The 16,934-nt window shown below is 37.6% G+C and overlaps 1 protein-coding gene across 3 annotated transcripts in view; it reads right to left on the bottom strand.

Moving 5' to 3' along the window:
• LOC131042897 (E3 UFM1-protein ligase 1 homolog) overlaps positions 1 to 16,934 on the bottom strand; it is a 251,377-nt gene that overhangs the window by 30,635 nt on the left and 203,808 nt on the right. The gene's annotated exons all lie outside the window — the stretch shown is intronic.

Below are 16,934 nucleotides of genomic sequence, written 5' to 3'. Positions count from 1 at the left end.
ATTTCTGATTTATTTAAATCAAATAATTGTCCAAATAGTGATTCCAAACAATTCCAGGAAGATTACAATAAGCAATGAGTCCAACCTGAAAGAAGAGTGAATACTGAAATCAAGAAGGAAGCTGCAGCAAACATCCAAAGCTCTTACATAGCTCCACGTGGGAAGAGAAATGGCTGCAAAGTACAGTCGTACGGTTGTTAGGTGATGCCAAGCTAGAAACCCCAATCCCCACACTGAACACTAACTCTGTTCACTGAATCCTCCAGAAAAGATGTCGTACCAACTCTAAGGCACTGAAAACTTAATGCAAGAACCAAATAACCACTGTGCTGGGAGCTTCGTCCCAGACAGGCAAGACCCTGGGGTTTTCGTCCCAGATGCTGAATCGCTCTCCAGAGCAAATTCTCCAAATCAAAGATGAAATGTGTAAAAGATACTTGATAATTAGGTTACCATCTCCTTATAACTCTTTCCCTCTAGCTCGAACCCTAAAAGTGTATGAAAAGTGCGCTTAGGCTTATAAAGTCTTATTTCTCATTTTTAGTCACCAAGTATAGAGAAAATGCCACTTTTTTAATATAAAAGAATTTCGTTCATCAAAAGGGTCCCTGACAAATGGGAAACATTTAGAAAAGTTCAAGACCTTTCCAACGAGCTATAACACATGGGCATATGCATCCAGATGAAGCCAAAAACCCCTTATTACTCCAAAATGGCTATAAACATAGCCTTATTTAATTAATTAAACGCTAACTTAGGAAATATTTAAATATATTAAAAATATAACCCAAATAGCTGCAGAAGGCTCAAATGACTCCAAAAGTCTGAAATGGAACCTGTCACCTGTCTGTGACTGATGTCGGAAATCATGGATCAACTAGCAGTCTCATCCCTAAAATCTAGGGATGGTCCTAGAAACTAGGAAACACACCCAAATCTCCTGAAACTGAAACCAAGGAATGGTCTCATGAAATCCCAACCCTGGACGTTGTCACAACCTCCTAAAAAGTAGGAACTGCCTCCTAAAATGTATGAACTGCCTCCTAAAATCAAGGAACTGCTCCAAACTGGTCTACTACTGCCAGAAACACCAAATCCAAACACTGAATATCCTGACTGAGTCTCTATCCACCATTGCCAACCTACAAGACTCCATAATAGGCTAACTCAGATGTCTCTGCTAGACAAAGCTAAAGAGGGGACATGACATTTTGCAATGGGGCAATGTGTGAAAAAGGTCACAACATCTAGCGACTCCACGTGGGGAATGTCCCCAAACATTCCAAAGAAAAAACCCATTTCAAACCTGAAATCTCGGATTAACTTTAACTAACTTACCCATTGGCTAAGAAGGGTACTTATAAAGGAAGAGGAATCCTAAACTATATCAAGACACTTTATCCTACAATTATAAGTGTGTGCAAATGCATTCATTTTCGTCTTGTAAGAACAAGGTAACGCTTCGATTCCATCATGGCAAGTTGTGTAATTTGTCTTAACTCCAAAAGCATCCTGGATAGAGCCTCACTGCCAGCGAGCATCTATAGCCCCGATGAGGTTATCATTGTAATCTCACAGAGATTGCTCTACTTTTGGCGATTTATTTTCTTTCTTTTTCTTTACACTTGTAGAGATTTTCGCACACCCAAAGCCAAGTATTCTGATATTTCTTTTCATTTCAATTTTTCTTGATTTTTCTCTTTCTATTCACATATTTCCACATTTTGGCTCATAAGCAATGAAGCTCAATTGGGCTTGAGAATTATAGTGCGTTGTGTTGACGTGTCTAAAATCGCTGAACTTGTGACTTCATCCGGCCAACGCAAAATAGAATGTACTCGCTGAGTATCCTATCCTCTCTTGAGATAAGGAAATCCCTAATGCTTTTTTTTGTTTGATCAAAGGGGATGACCTCAAGGTTTTGATTGTCAGGTCTTGACTGTGGGATTAATCAGTGGTCGATGTGATTTGATGGGAACACAAGGGGACTTACGATTTGCAACAAGTTGGTCTGCTGCGATTCTCGAATTACGTAATAAAGAGCAAAAGGAAAGGGTTAGGAGATCTAAAACTAACAACATGGGTATGCGGGTAGACGGATTCAACATAACCAATTTTTGCTTGGCCAGAATAGCTCACAACCTTGCAGGAACGGTACAATCTTCAAAGGGACTTGGAAGATTTTCGGACTGGAGACGCACGGCTAAGCACCCAATTTTGGCACAGCTCAAACGGACACTTGCAATTGAACTAAGCACAATTAAAGGCTCAGGTTAACGATACAAAAGGATACACAATCAATATATCCTCAATGGTATGAGCCTGAATCTATCAAATACCTGCACACCCAAAATAGAAAGATCTATCTAAAATGCTGAAAGAAACCATGCAAACAGGATGAAAACAAGACAATAAACACCATCAATGTTTATATATTGATTTCAGCTGCCTATTACAACAATTTCTGCAGCATCTCTATGCTACTACTTAAAATCTAACCTATTCTAACTCTAAAATCTAACTCTCTCACCAGAGTCTAACTATTTAACAAAAATTTCTAATTATCTAACCCTTTACAAAAGAAAGGCCTCTGCCTTTTAGAGATTTTACAATACGAACCAAAGGCTAGGATTAACTACATCCAAGGGTCCTGATCTGCCTTCCAGAAACTAGCAGCCTTAACCCATGCCCATTAAATTCTCACTCGTCTATTCAACCACAATTTCAACTACCTGCCACTATTTGGCTTCAATTTGAGTCTATTCGGTAGTTGGACATAACTATCCACAATTGACTTGTTTCCCCTTTCTTTCAAAATATTTGAGTGGGGCCTACAAACAGTTTTACAATAAAACAATTTCAGCTTTTTAGAAATTGAATTCCTGGAATTAAATCCAGCTGTGTGCTTTTTCTCGAGAAGGCATAAACTTGCAGCATTCAGAATGTTCTTTGGTCTTTGATCCCGCTGGTGGACTTCATCTTTGTTCAGTGCCACGGTTCCCAATGTTTGGTTGCTCTCGCGCTCCTGCAGCGCGTTCCCACATCTTTTTTCTTTTCCAGTCTTCAACGCCTGGCCTTGATTGCGATCCTCCTTCGATTTGCATTTCAGGTCTTTCTCCTGGTTCTCTAATGGCGTCCTGCGACTTGCGAACGATCAATTTCATTTCAATAAATCAATTTGAAAAATTAATTAATTTAATTTAACAAATATTAAAATTTAACGCCTGGAGGGTCATTTGAAAATTTCCCAAGTTTTAATGCTTTTACTCCTTCCGCGGATTTAGTTGTTCCTGGCAATTTCGGGCAAGAGGGGCGTTCTAAAAGTTTTAAAAACTTTGACATTTTCACTTAAAGGTCCAAATTCGGCCCTTTGGGCACTTTTGCCAACTTTCACTTTTTAACATTTTGGCTAAAAGGGTCCGAATTTGGCCATTTGGGGCATTTTTGCCAGCTTTTCACTTTTCAGATTTTCACTTAAAGGTCCAAATTCGGCCCTTTGGGCACTTTTGCCAACTTTCACTTTTTAACATTTTGGCTAAAAGGTCCGAATTTGGCCATTTGGGGCATTTTTGCAAGCTTTTCACTTTTCAAATTTTCACTTGAAGGTCCAAATTCGGCCCTTTGGGCACTTTTGCCAGCTTTCACTTTTTAACATTTTGGCTAAAAGGTCCGAATTTGGCCATTTAGGGCATTTTTGCCAACTTTTCACTTTTCAGATTTTCACTTAAAGGTCCAAATTCGGCCCTTTGGGCACTTTTGCCAACTTTCACTTCTTAACATTTTGGCTAAAAGGTCTGAATTTGGCCCTTTGAGGCATTTTTGCCAACTTTTGATTTTTTTTCCAAAAAGTGCGAGTTTTGGCACTTGGGCGAGTTTGTCAACCTTGGCACTTTGCATTCTTTATCTCCTTTGTATCCCTTGGTGAAAATCGGCATTTCAACGTCATTGCAAGCCTTAACTCTTTCTTCACATTTAGGCGATTTTGCGAGAATTGGGGAGTTTTAAGTTCGCAATATGGCCCTAGAGGCCGAATTTGGTTTTAGCGGCACTTGACCCTTCATATCCCCCTCCTCTTCCGCAAGGACAGAAAGGCACAAACTGGGGGGTCCCTGTCCAAGACGGGGATGGGTGTGCGATTCGCACAACATGCTGAAGTAAGATTTTGATAATTTTCTTACATTTAGCCATGACTTTTCCTAAGGAACCACTATGACTCAGTGAATTTTTCAATGTATAAGATTTAATAATCACAAAATTCAGTGTCAAGACACAATAGATGATTCCCTTCCTAGTCAAGTACTAATCTTTAACTTTAAGATACTTTAGAAATAATTAATCTAGGACTCAAAGATTCTTCACAAATATTTATCCAAGAAATACTCCGAACATAACTTAGCAAGGAACACCAGAGTGTGCATAGAAGCAACATCACTTTTCTTGCAAATAGGAATCCCCTTGTATTCAAAACTAAACTAAGCAAACTAAACTAACAACGAAAGCAAACAAAACTAAACTAAGCAAACTAAACTTTGACAGGCAGTGTGATGTCTTCTCCTGTCAAAGTTTTAATCTTGAAAGCATTCTCTCCAAGTATCTCGGAAATTTGGTATGGTGCTTTCCACAAGTTATCACACTTGTCATGATCTCCTTTTCGTTCATGGGCTTTATCCCAATACAAGACCAGATCATAAATTTTGAAGGTCTTAATTTAAGCTCGCCTATTGAACCATCGTTTGATAAACCCTTGGTGTTTTGCAAAGTTCTCGAGAACTTGCTCTCTCTTTTCTTCCAATAGTAGCAAATGTGGCAATCGTATTTGAACTCTCTCTTCCGGGTCAAGGTATTCTTGCATGAATTTCAATGTTGGAATCCTCAGTTGGATTGGAAAGACAAGGTCTTGCCAATAGACTAAATGATATGGGGAGGTCCCTAAAGATTTATTGGCTCGTGCTTTGTCTGCCTAGAGAGCAAACTTCAGTTGAGTATGCCAATCTTTCCGGTCTTTATCCAAGAGTTTTTTAATCACACTGAGCAAGTTCCGACTCTGCCAAGCCATTACCCTAAGGATAATAGCTTGACAAAAAATTTAATGTAATCCCATCATCAAATGCCCAATTAGAAAACTTTAAGTAATGGCAAATGGTCTTACTTCTATAATCGGTCGAAGTGGCATGGCGGGGTTCTTTTCACGAACAGCAGCTACATGGGAGTGTGGCAAGTTTTGACATGCTCGTATGTTTCTTTAAAAACCGTGGGCCAGTAGTATCCTGCCCTCAAGATCTGGTGAGTTGTTGCCAAACTTCCTACATAGCCTGTTCCGAATTCAGAATGAAAGTACTCCATGATCTGCAATGACTCTTAACCACATACATATCATCCAATCTAGTCTCTTACTTCTACTGCAGCCACATCCTTCATAGCTTGCCTCTCGAAGTCAACAAACTTGACGTCTTAAACAAGGAAGACTTCTCATCCTACATGGTCCAATCACTAGAGGGATCAATGTCATCTAAATAATAGGATCCTTGAGTCTATCCTCTTGTTTTGTCCAGAGATGAAGGTTGTATTGCACAAAAGCTAAGTCATTGAGACCTCCTTGTGTCAACTTAATGTGCTTCTTCGTGTGAGTGGCATTAAACACACTGTGGTTGTTTTCACAGCTAAAAATGTTACAAGGTTGAGACAAAATTCAAAGGTCTAACTTTTGAAGATTAGGGTATTTCCATCCCAATCTTCCCACCAAGAACATACAAATAAGATATTCAAAACTTTGTAAGCAAACAATATTTAATTAATAATTGTAATTTATAACTTATAAAATATAAGACTCCAATTCTTTTAACTAATTTCTAGATGGGTCTCCCTCGAGTAGCTAGTGTCTTAGAAAATAGCTTTCCCTAGAATGCTTGTAATTTTGCAATTCTGAAATAATGAGGTTGCTCACCTCAAACTTGGGTTCCATCCTTTCAATGCATATTGAGTGGCTCTCCATGACCTCACCATTAGGATCAATGAAGTTATTGAAGAAGAAAAACTTGGGATTGAGGTAGCATCCCATTACATGAATGAGTTGGTGGATGTGATTGTTCTACCTCTGATAAATGATCTTCCAAATAGGATAAAATCTATCTCAATCCCCATTGTTATAGTTTATGGGTGGCCTCTTTGGCCCTATCCATGGCCTATAAATGTACTTCATTGGTTTTTCATATCCATCTACCAAACATAAAAATCTCACCACAAGCTACAACCCTACAAGTACAAACAAATGAAATTTAGAAATTTACAATGAAAGTTTAATACTTTTAAAGTTTATAAACTAAAGGATTCAGTTTCAAATTTAAATTGAAGTTTGAGGTTACCTTAACAATCTAGGTAGCTCTCTTCACAAAGTTGTTATCAAAAATTGTCTTTGTGATCCTCTCTCCATCAATCTAATTGAATATGGTGTACCTAGCTATGCTTGACTCACAAACATCTACTTCAACAATGTCAACAAACTAGTAATGTTTTGCAATGTTAGGAGGTCGGTTCCAAACCTTGTGACCCCTATTTGCATATTCACCTGGGTGTATTCTCTCTCAAGCTAAGAACCCGAGGGTGATTATAAATATACTGTAATGTTTCTTGCAGCTTCTACAACTGGTCTCACCTAATCATTTTTCCCTGTCCTCCACGTCCAAAAGAGTGGCAGATATATCTCCTTAAGCAATCTCCTAGACTCCACATATGCTACTAAATTCTTAGTGATAATTTGCACCACATTTCTATGCCCACCTCTAAGACAACTTGTCCCAGCATTAGGCTCAAAGATTATACATTTTTTTAATTTGCTAGTGGCATTATCAGTAGTCTTCAGGAAAACCATCTTACCATTTGAAAATTCCCAAAAGTTAAATAAGGATACACTTATTTCCATTTATTCACCCATCTGAAAGAATAGTGCACCCAAACTTTTGCCACTATGTATTTTGTTCTTTCAAAATTGACTTTACATCTTCAACAACATTCTAGACAACTTCCCACTTAAATCTTTTGGAGAAAGACAACTTGTACCCTGTCCCTGTAACTATCAACGATGTCACTATATTCTCTCAATACAAACTCTTTGCCACATTAGAAGGAAGGCTGTAAAACTAGAACCTCACACACACACCTCATCTCCATCTTGGCATATCTCTTTCATCCACATTGTACTTTGCAACAAAGGTTGTGCTCTAGGTATGTATGTTTCCAAGCACAAAAAAGCCTCGTGTGTATGCTTTGCTCAAACTAAATGAAGTGGATGTGCTTTATTTGCATGGACCACAACTAGAGCCCACCATGTCTGCCATATCTTCTTTTGTTTCTAACTGCATGTCAAGATTAATGGCTACTGCTGCTGGTGTTCTTTCCCTCTAAAGTTTCTTCTCATCCAATAATGCAGAGCTTGCATCTCTTGTTTTTCCTCTTCTTTAGTTTTTGGGCATGCCTTGGCATCATGTCTAAAAATGTCTTCCATATGGTATTTGAAGTGATTAATGCCTCATTAAGCTTCATCATTCATAAGATGCAAATCACTCTCGCTAGTACCAGTCCCAATATTATGAATTTTCAAGTGAGATCCTTGCTTCCAGTTCCATCATTTCAATAAAAGCTGCTAATCTTGATGTGAAGCCAGATGTCATCATATGTAACATGCATGTTTAAATACCAAAAAAAATGTTTAAAAAAAAAAACCTTTTTTTGGACTCAAAAGTGTAAAACCCTTTATTTAAGGCAACAAAGAGCAATTTCATAAAAAATACTAGTACAAATCAGTCATAAAATTTTCAAAAATTGAATTCATTACAAGTAAAACAGTAAATACTGTTTACAAATCTATTATTAATATGCTAGAAGTGACTTACATGCTTGAAAAAAAATTACTTGCCTGGAAACTGAAATTCCTCAAATTTGCCCTTCAAATCAACTAAAACTCTTTTCAAATTGTTCTCAAGGATGTACAATTGATAGTGTGATATTTTCCTATGGCATGGGAGGTTAAAAAGGAGGAAAAATGAATGTTTTCAGTCTCAAAAATGCATCAAAATTGCATGTTCATGTCATTCCCACAACCCATGAGTTTCCTTGTCAAACTCGCCGACTTGCTGAAAATTCAGCAATTACTTGACAATTTGAATAGCGAAACTCACCAAAAACTTGGCACAATATAACTGTTGACCAGAAAGAGTCGGAGCATGACTTTAGCCGCATTAATAGAATTACACCTCTACCGGTATTCAAACAAAAAAGTTACCGGAAATAGAGCAATCTTTGTGAGCTTACAGGCGATAACCTTGTTGGGCCTGTAGACACTAGCTGGCAGCGAGACAATATCCAGGCTGCTTTTGGAGTTAGGGTTGCCCCACGTAGTTGTTAGTTTTTAGGATCAGAAATGTAAGTGTGTATTCATCACATTTTCAAATGATTTGAGTCTCCTTATATATCTCCATGTTTAGTGAAATGATGCACCTCTTTAGAAAGGAGACATTATTTGAAAGGGTGTGTCTTTAGTTAACAACTCTATTAATTGTTGCCTTTGTTTATATGAATCATTGCCTTCATTAGTTTTATTATTTTAAATTTAGAGAAAAATATCTCCTAAAGCTAACAAACACTAACACTCCCTCTTAGCTAGGGAGATATTTTCCAGATATCTACGTCATGGAGTCTCTCAACATGATGCCCACAATGGCTACACCCATTTGTGGAAAGCTTAAAGGTTCATCATGAAGTCTCTCAACGTGATGTCGTCATGGAGTCTATCAACATGACGTCCACAATGGCTACTCCCATGTGTGGAAAGAAACACACGTACAAGTGCCCATCATAGAGTCTCTCAACGTGATGTCGTCATGGAGTCTCTTAACATGATGTACACCATGGCTTCTCCCATGAGTGAAGAAAAAAACAAGTACAAAGAATTCATCACGAAGTCTCTCAACATGATGTTGTCATGGAGTCTCTCAACATGACGTCCACCATGGCTACTCCCAGGGGGTGGAAAGACAAGGGCTTTCGCCTCAAGTTTCTCTGTCACAGAGAAAAATGCATTACAAGGGCTTTCACCTCATACTTCTCCGTCACAGAGAAATATACACTAACAAGGGCTTTCACCTCATACTTCTCCGTCTTAGAGAAATATACACTAACAAGGGCTTTCACCTCATACTTCTCCATCTCAGAGAAATATACATTACAACAAATATTCATGATGATGTGGCTCCCTCTGAAGCTCCAAATTCTTGCATCAACCTCCTGACCTCCTTGTCAAAGGTTGCTTCTGTTGGTTTGTCAGACTCCCCCTGAATGTTATTTCCTTCTCTTCGAAGAAATTGATCGCAATGACAATATGGGTTCTTCCTCTTCGAGAGATGTCTCAACTCAGTCCCATGGCTGTAAGTTGTAACTCCATACATTTCTTCAGCCTACATAACTTCCTCACAGGATGCAACAAGCTCTTCCTCCCTTGAATTCCTTATGCAATCTCTTATCATCCTTTTGCTCCTTGATCCGTTCTGGAAGCATTTTAAAGAAAGATTTATAATAGTTCAAGGAATCAAGCTACCCGAAGAGAAATAAACAGACCAATGCTGGAAGCATACCTGACTCACTATTACCAATGTTATTGCATGAATTATTAACTATATAAAATTCATGATCAATATTCAAAGGTACAATCATAAAATACTTATCTCTTTGTTGTCGATACACCAATGAGCTAGACCTATAGCTGTGTCTCATCTTCGTCATCTTCAGTGTTGCCATCCCATGCAACCGACCTCATATTTTCCAGATCAAACACAATTTCACAAGGGATAGAGATGGATGCATCTAAATTAGCCCGTTTCTACAACACTTCCGGCACTGCCTCTTTCAAATCAGTAAGTGCTGCAAGGGTCTATTGTGATGCTCTTTTTCATTTCATCTTCATCTGCATAAATTTGCCTTCAAGATCTTTAGGTCTGCAATATTAATCACTACTACCACATTGAGCGTGGTTTTCCTCTAGCATAGCCATCCAGTGGCCAAACTGAATATTCTTCAAGTGAACATACCCTTGATTGATCACTGGATTCTATCAGATTCTGATGTAAATTCAAATAGCCTTATGTTCACATTGCCTCTTGATAGCAATTCACTGTAATCAAATATTGGTGATTGAAATCAACAAGCTGAAGATGAACAAATTTGTTGTCCTTGGTGATTGTTGTGATTGTGAGTTTGATGCAAGCTTGATCACACATCAAAAGTAGTATCATTGTTCTTGGTTTGAATCACCACCAAGGCAATGTACCGACCAATGTGAATTGCCAGACTTCGATACGAAATGCATACAGCCAGCTTATGTATCGTATGATCACTCTTCAACTCAAGAGTCGCTGCCAGTAGACATGATGGTGTCTATGAAGTCGATGTATATGAGAAAGAATTCGCTGACCTCAAATAAGATCATTGTGTCAAGATCACAATCGCTTTCAGTCACAAACTCATCACTGAATATCACCTTATAACATGAATCACTTGTCAATTTTGCTATAATTTTGGAAAGCAATTCGCTTCCTTAAGCAATATCGATTCTCTATGTTGATCAAATGCAATGATCAACACAAAATTATAGTTGCCTGTATAGGTTCGATACTCCATCATAGGTGTTTGGCGATTTTATTTAATGCTTGGTGATTGAAATTAATTAATACCTTGGTTGCCTTCATTCAAAATGAAAATGTTTTTTTTCAAATCGTGGCACTCTAGAGACATAAACACGAATTGCTCTTACATCAGAAATCTCACCATCGATTCTCAAGGGCGAAACATTTAAATGTGTTCCATTAGTTATTAGCAAAAGGCTTCAAACTTAAAGGATTCACATTGAATAGAATCAACTAACTACATCAAGTTAATGGTCTACATTTTCACTTGCGACTGCCACTCTTCTTGGTCGAAAGATGTCATCTCCCCTCCTGGATCGTTATACATAGAAAGAGAGAGAGACCCCAAATGAATTAATAATTACCAACGAAGGAATATTTGAAAGTTATTTATTTATTAAATATTATTATAACTAATAAATATTCCTTAAAGGATAAGGATGGGAAAAAGAATACGTACAACGTAATCCTATGCTTTTTCTCCAACGAACAAGAAAAGTATTTAGACTAATTGACATTAATTGGACATACATCGCTAGTGGTCCGCAATTGTGTGGAGTCTCTAAAAGAGACAAAATTGCGAATGTAATCAGAAGACCATTATGATAGATGGGTTCAAGGGTGGTGTTTAGCATGAACCACAATTTAAGAACACTAATTGAATAGTCAACAATCACGATTAAGGACATATCGTGCACTCTAAGAGAATTTGCACCAAATGTAAAAATGCTTAATAATGTTAATGCATGGATTAATTGAATTAGGTTAAGGTAAATAAATAATTAAAATAATAATATAAATAAATGAAAAATATATTTAAGTTATTGCTATTTAATAATTAATATATTTAAATGGAATGGTACTTAACATATTTAATATTTAATATATTTAAAATGAAATAAAATGTAATATTTAATATATTTAATATTTAACATATTTAAAAGGAAACCATATTTAATAGGCATGACTAATGTAGTGGTTACTCCCGCACGAAGTGGTGCGTGAGGCTGCGATTACCCCCGCACCCCTTCATGCGGAAGGGGCCCGTGGAGGGGCATACCCCCTCACGGGTTATATTAAGAGCAGTGGCAGGGGTTAAAAAGAAGGCAGGGAGGAGGGTGGACAGGGGAAAAGGTAAGGGAGAGCGGACTGTGGAGGTAAGGTAAGATACAAGGTTTATTTATTAAATAATATAAGTGATACAAGGTTTTATTTATTAAATAATATAAGTATATTATTTAATATGTAATGTCATTATTGTAGTTAATGTGTGAAACTCGTTAATATTAGCTACTAAGTAATGTGTGAGGTTCGTTAATGGGTGATGTTAATTGTAATCTAGTGAATATATATATATATATTCAATCAGAACAAGGAGTAACATAATGATTATAAATATAGATATTAATTATAATAGATAGGTAATGAAAGAAGTTAAGGTTAATGAATGTAATTAATGTATATGTAATGTTTATGATAATGAATACTTTAATGAACATATTAATGAATGGTTTACAGATATTAAGGAATAAGTATAAACCGTATGTTAATGAATTTGTACTAACATACGTTAACGAGTATACGTATCAATGAATAGTAGGGATATAAATTAATAAATGTAATGTTCATTAATATTAATTAATGTGTAATGTTCATACATATTGGCAATGTGTAATGTTCATTAATATGTGATATTACTCATAGTCTAGTGAATGTATATATATTAATTAATGTGTAGCATTCACTAGTCACTAAACATAGGTAAAAGATATAATTTGTTAATGGTTGTATACATAAGTTTGCGTATTAAGAAAGATTAGGAATACAAGGTATGTTAAGAGATGTAATGCATATGTAAAAGATGGAAGAATATATATATCTATGTTAATTAAGAATACATTAAGAATTCATGTTAACACAAGGGATAGTTTACGAACTGAAACTAAATATATATATCTATGTTAATTAAGAATACATTAAGAATTCATGTTAACACAAGGGATAGTTTACGAACTGAAACTATTATGCAAATGTATGGCTTGGTTGACAAAAATTCAATCAAGAAGAGAAGGATCTGGTCAATTCCCCTTGAGGACTTGGATGATGGAGGCATCACCCAAGACAAGGTAAGGCAAGGGTCTTCCTTGGCTGGCTTGGGTATAAGAGGTTATACCTAAGACAGGACTCAAGGTCGGGCCGATCCCCTTTGAGGACTTGGATGATGAAGGCATCACCCAAGGCAAGGAATAGACAAGGGTCTTCCTTGGAGGGCTTGGGTGTAAGAGGTTACACCCAAGACAGGATTCGAACTCATCTTCGATTTCCTGGAGGGCTTGGAACCAAGGGGTTCCAAGAGGGCGAGCCTCACGGCCGCCTAAGGACATACTTTGTATGGCATTTGTATCCTTTTTATTAGATAAAAATCATGATTATGTTAAATAAGCATTTAAGTTACATTATAATTTAGATTACTTATATATACATATATGTTTGTCATGTTCTAACAATCTGTTTTGTAGGTTAATGATCTCTAAATAGTAGGAACATTACAAAAGACCTCAAAGTTGGATGTGCAACATGGCGCACTGGTCGCAGAGAATCTGGGACCCTTCGACCAGACGCACAAGTTCAACCACGGTCATAATGTCGCACTGTTGCATGTGGTGCTGCTGTAGAGATGCAACGGAAGGCAAGGAGGAGGATGCCACCGCTGGTGCAACCTGAGAGCAGCCTCAGCCACATGGCATCCCTGTTGGGCGCACAATCGTTGAAGGACTCGGCCGTTTTTTCTCTGCGGAGACTGTCTGGCTCACACCACTGTGATGGGGTGCAAGTGTGTGCAAGCCGTTTGGACGAACCCGTTGGTGCTTCTGTGAACCCCCACATGTGATCTTTACGTGCTTGCTAGGCGCTCTACATCGCCGTGGGCTCTCTGGCTGTCCTTGGTGTCCTCCGCGCTGTTTACCTTGCTAGCGCTACAAGGGGTGAGAGTCGTGGTGCCTAAAGCACAGGCACGAGTGTCACCTGTGCATACACACAGAGGTCGTAGCACAAAAGAAGACCTCCCACGCCACTTGTCCGCTATTGTGCTCAGCCATGTGCTTCTGTGGTCAAGTGTCAATGAAACCGTTGTCCCCTCTTGGCTTAAAAAAATCTTAGCCTGGCTTTGATACCATGTTAGTTTTTAGGATAAAAAATGTAAGTGTGTATTCGTCACATTTACAAATGATTTGAGTCTCCTTATATCTCCATGTTTAGTGAAATGATGCACCTCTTTAGAAAGGAGACATTATTTGAAAGGGCGTGTCTTTAGTTAACAACTCTATTAATTGTTGCCTTTGTTTATATGAATCACTGCCTTTGTTAGTTTTATTATTTTAAATTTAGAGAAAAATATATTCTGAAGCTACCAAACACTAACAGTAGCTTGCCTTGATTGAACAATGATGTCTCAATTGTCTTTAAGCTGGAATGAACTTCACTGCACACACTTGATTTTCAAGATCAGTGAGTTGACTCAATTTGCGACCTCATTTTTATTTTGAATCTATCTTTTGTCATTTGGTTTGTTTTGTGGGGTATAGGCCAAAGATTTTGGGTTCGATCTAAAAAGTCATCCTTATAATGTTCAGGAACATTTCCCTGCCGAGTCGCCATTTGTCGTGCGTTTTGCACACATACCCCTGCTTCATAGGGGACCCCTGTTTTTTTTGTGTAGTCTACCCGAGAATGAGAGAGACAGAGTTGTAGGAAAAGTTCGAACCTTTTATGATCTTATTGCTCTCTGCAAAGCCCCATCAAAATACATAACTCAAAGTGAAATGCTAAGGTCAGACCCTCCTTTCGTCGTACTCAACTTCGCCCTTCAAGGCCGAAAAATGAACAAGAGAAAAGGTCGCATTTGCTTTGTCTAAATTCGCCGAAGAAAGACCCAAATTCGACTTAGACGATCAAAAACATGAAGTCCAAACGGGGCAAAATTCCATTGTCCCAAACCCTCTGCATTTGCCAAAAATCTCCCCGAGCCAAGGCAAAGGCAAGAAAAGATAAAGCATTGGGCATTCACTTTTATTTTATTTTTGACAAATGATCCTAAAATCACCAAGAAATCTCCTATGTATGCCTTCATATCACCCTTATTCATCTAAATAGGAGAAAGTCTAGTGATTTTTGTGGCCTGAGAAAACCACCCCAAAGTCAACATTCATAAAAGAAAGTTGATATAAAATAAAATTTAGGGATTCAAACATAAAGTGTCTTATTTCCCCTCTTAATCACCAAAAAAATGTTGATGGAGGGAGACAATGTTAAAGGTTAAGGCAAATCGAAACATTTGAAATGAGTGCCTTTCTAATCGCCTCACATGGTTGAAAATTTCCCTAAGGAGCCGATAAAAATAAGAATAATGAAGGGGGAGTCGATAGATTAAAGTGCCTAAAGGTTTTTTATAAAATCAAACTTTTGACACTTTACCCTTTAATCGCCTAAGTTTTCCCTTAAGAAGATTGAAAAAAGCAAATAAGCGCTTATTTGCACTTCTTCATGAAATCACCGAACTTTTTCGTTAAGTTGGCAAACTGAGAAATTAAAATGGAGGGGAACTTTTTGGCACTTTGCCTTCAAAATGCCTAAGTTTTTCCTAAAAAGATAACATTAAGTGAAATCATGAAAAGGAACTTTTTTGGCACTTTTGTTCCAAATTGCCTAACTTTTCCCTTTAAAGTGGCGCAATCTTAAGTCAAAAGTGAAATGAAGTTAGGGGGTTCAAATTGTTTTAAAAGTAAATATCTTTCATTTTCCCCTCTTATTCCCCAAGACGAAGCCTGGCGTTTCCTTGACAACACTCAATATTTGTTAAAATTACTTAAATTTTTCAAGGTGATTGATTCAAGTTGAATTCACTTTTGTAGATTGATGCGGCTACAACGAGTCAAGGGGAAACGTAAAACGCAGATTGAAGACATGATTGCGATCGGAGCGCTCCCAATGAAGAGCGCATTGTGGAGCTTAAAACAAAGCACAGAGATACACACCACCACCGAACAACAAGTTCAAGTCCACTAGCAAGATTGAAGACAAAAGAACACTCAGAATGCTACTCAGAAATTACACAACTAGAAATTCTAGAAAATCAGTTTGTAAATTAGTTTGTAAAAACTGAATTATTTTAATGTAAATAGCTACCTATGGGCCCTGTTATATGCATTTAAAACAAGGGGGTACACAGGTCAGTTATTCCTCAGTTGCCTGATTGACCAAAACTGATATCAAATAGTTGGTGGTAGCTGAGGAAGTGGTTGAAAGTGGCAGTTGGGAAGTTATAAGGAGTTACTAAGCATGGGCTAAAGCTGCCAAGCTTCTAGAAGGCAGATTGCAGCCATTGGATGCAGTCAATCCTGGCCTTTGATTCAAAAATGTAAAATCTATAAAAGGCAAGGCCTCTCTCATTGTAAAGGGTTAGATTTTTAGGAGTTAGATGGTTAGCATGTTAGATTTTAGTAGTTAGAATTTTAGAGGTTAAAATAGTTAGATGCAATTTTCAGATTAGGAGTAGAATAGGACTGCTGTAAGAAATTGTTGTAATAGCAGTTGAAATCAATATATGAACATTGAAGTATGGTGTTTGTTATTTTGTTTTCTTATGTTTGCATGGTTTCCCTTCAGCTAGTTAAGTATGGTTTAGTTATTTTAATGGTGAAATGTGGAGGGTATTTGATTTGATTTCAGGTTCATACCATTGGGGGCTTGTTGATTGTAGGTCACCGTGTATGGTTAGAATGAACCTTACTATTGTGCTTAGTTCAACTGTAGGTATTTGTCTTAAGCTGCACCAAAATTGGGTGCCTAAATGAGTACCTCCAGTCTGAAAATCCTTCATTCCCTTGGAGCTTGCACTATCCCTGTGAAGTTGTGAGTATATCTCTGGCAAAGCAGGGGTTTGTTTATTGAAATCTGTCTACCCACACCACCAACCATTTCTATCATTGTACTTACGTCTCCTAAACCCTTCCCTTTTGTTATTTATTTTCCTCAGTCTGAGAATCACACCATTGTTGGATGCAAGCCAGCTTGTTGTAAACATAAACCCCTTTGTGTTTACCAGCAAAACAAACCAAACCGCTGAGTTATCCTGTAGTTAAGACCTAACATTTGGAACCTTGAGGTTGTCCCCTTTGATCATCTAAAACAGCATTAGAGATTTCCTTATTCAAGAGAGGATAGGATACTTAGCATTCTATTTTGTGTTGATCGGAAAGAATC

The sequence above is a fragment of the Cryptomeria japonica genome, chromosome 1 (genome assembly GCF_030272615.1).
Source record: "Cryptomeria japonica chromosome 1, Sugi_1.0, whole genome shotgun sequence".
NCBI lineage: Eukaryota > Viridiplantae > Streptophyta > Pinopsida > Cupressales > Cupressaceae > Cryptomeria > Cryptomeria japonica.
This window is presented reverse-complemented; position numbering and strand designations above follow the sequence as displayed.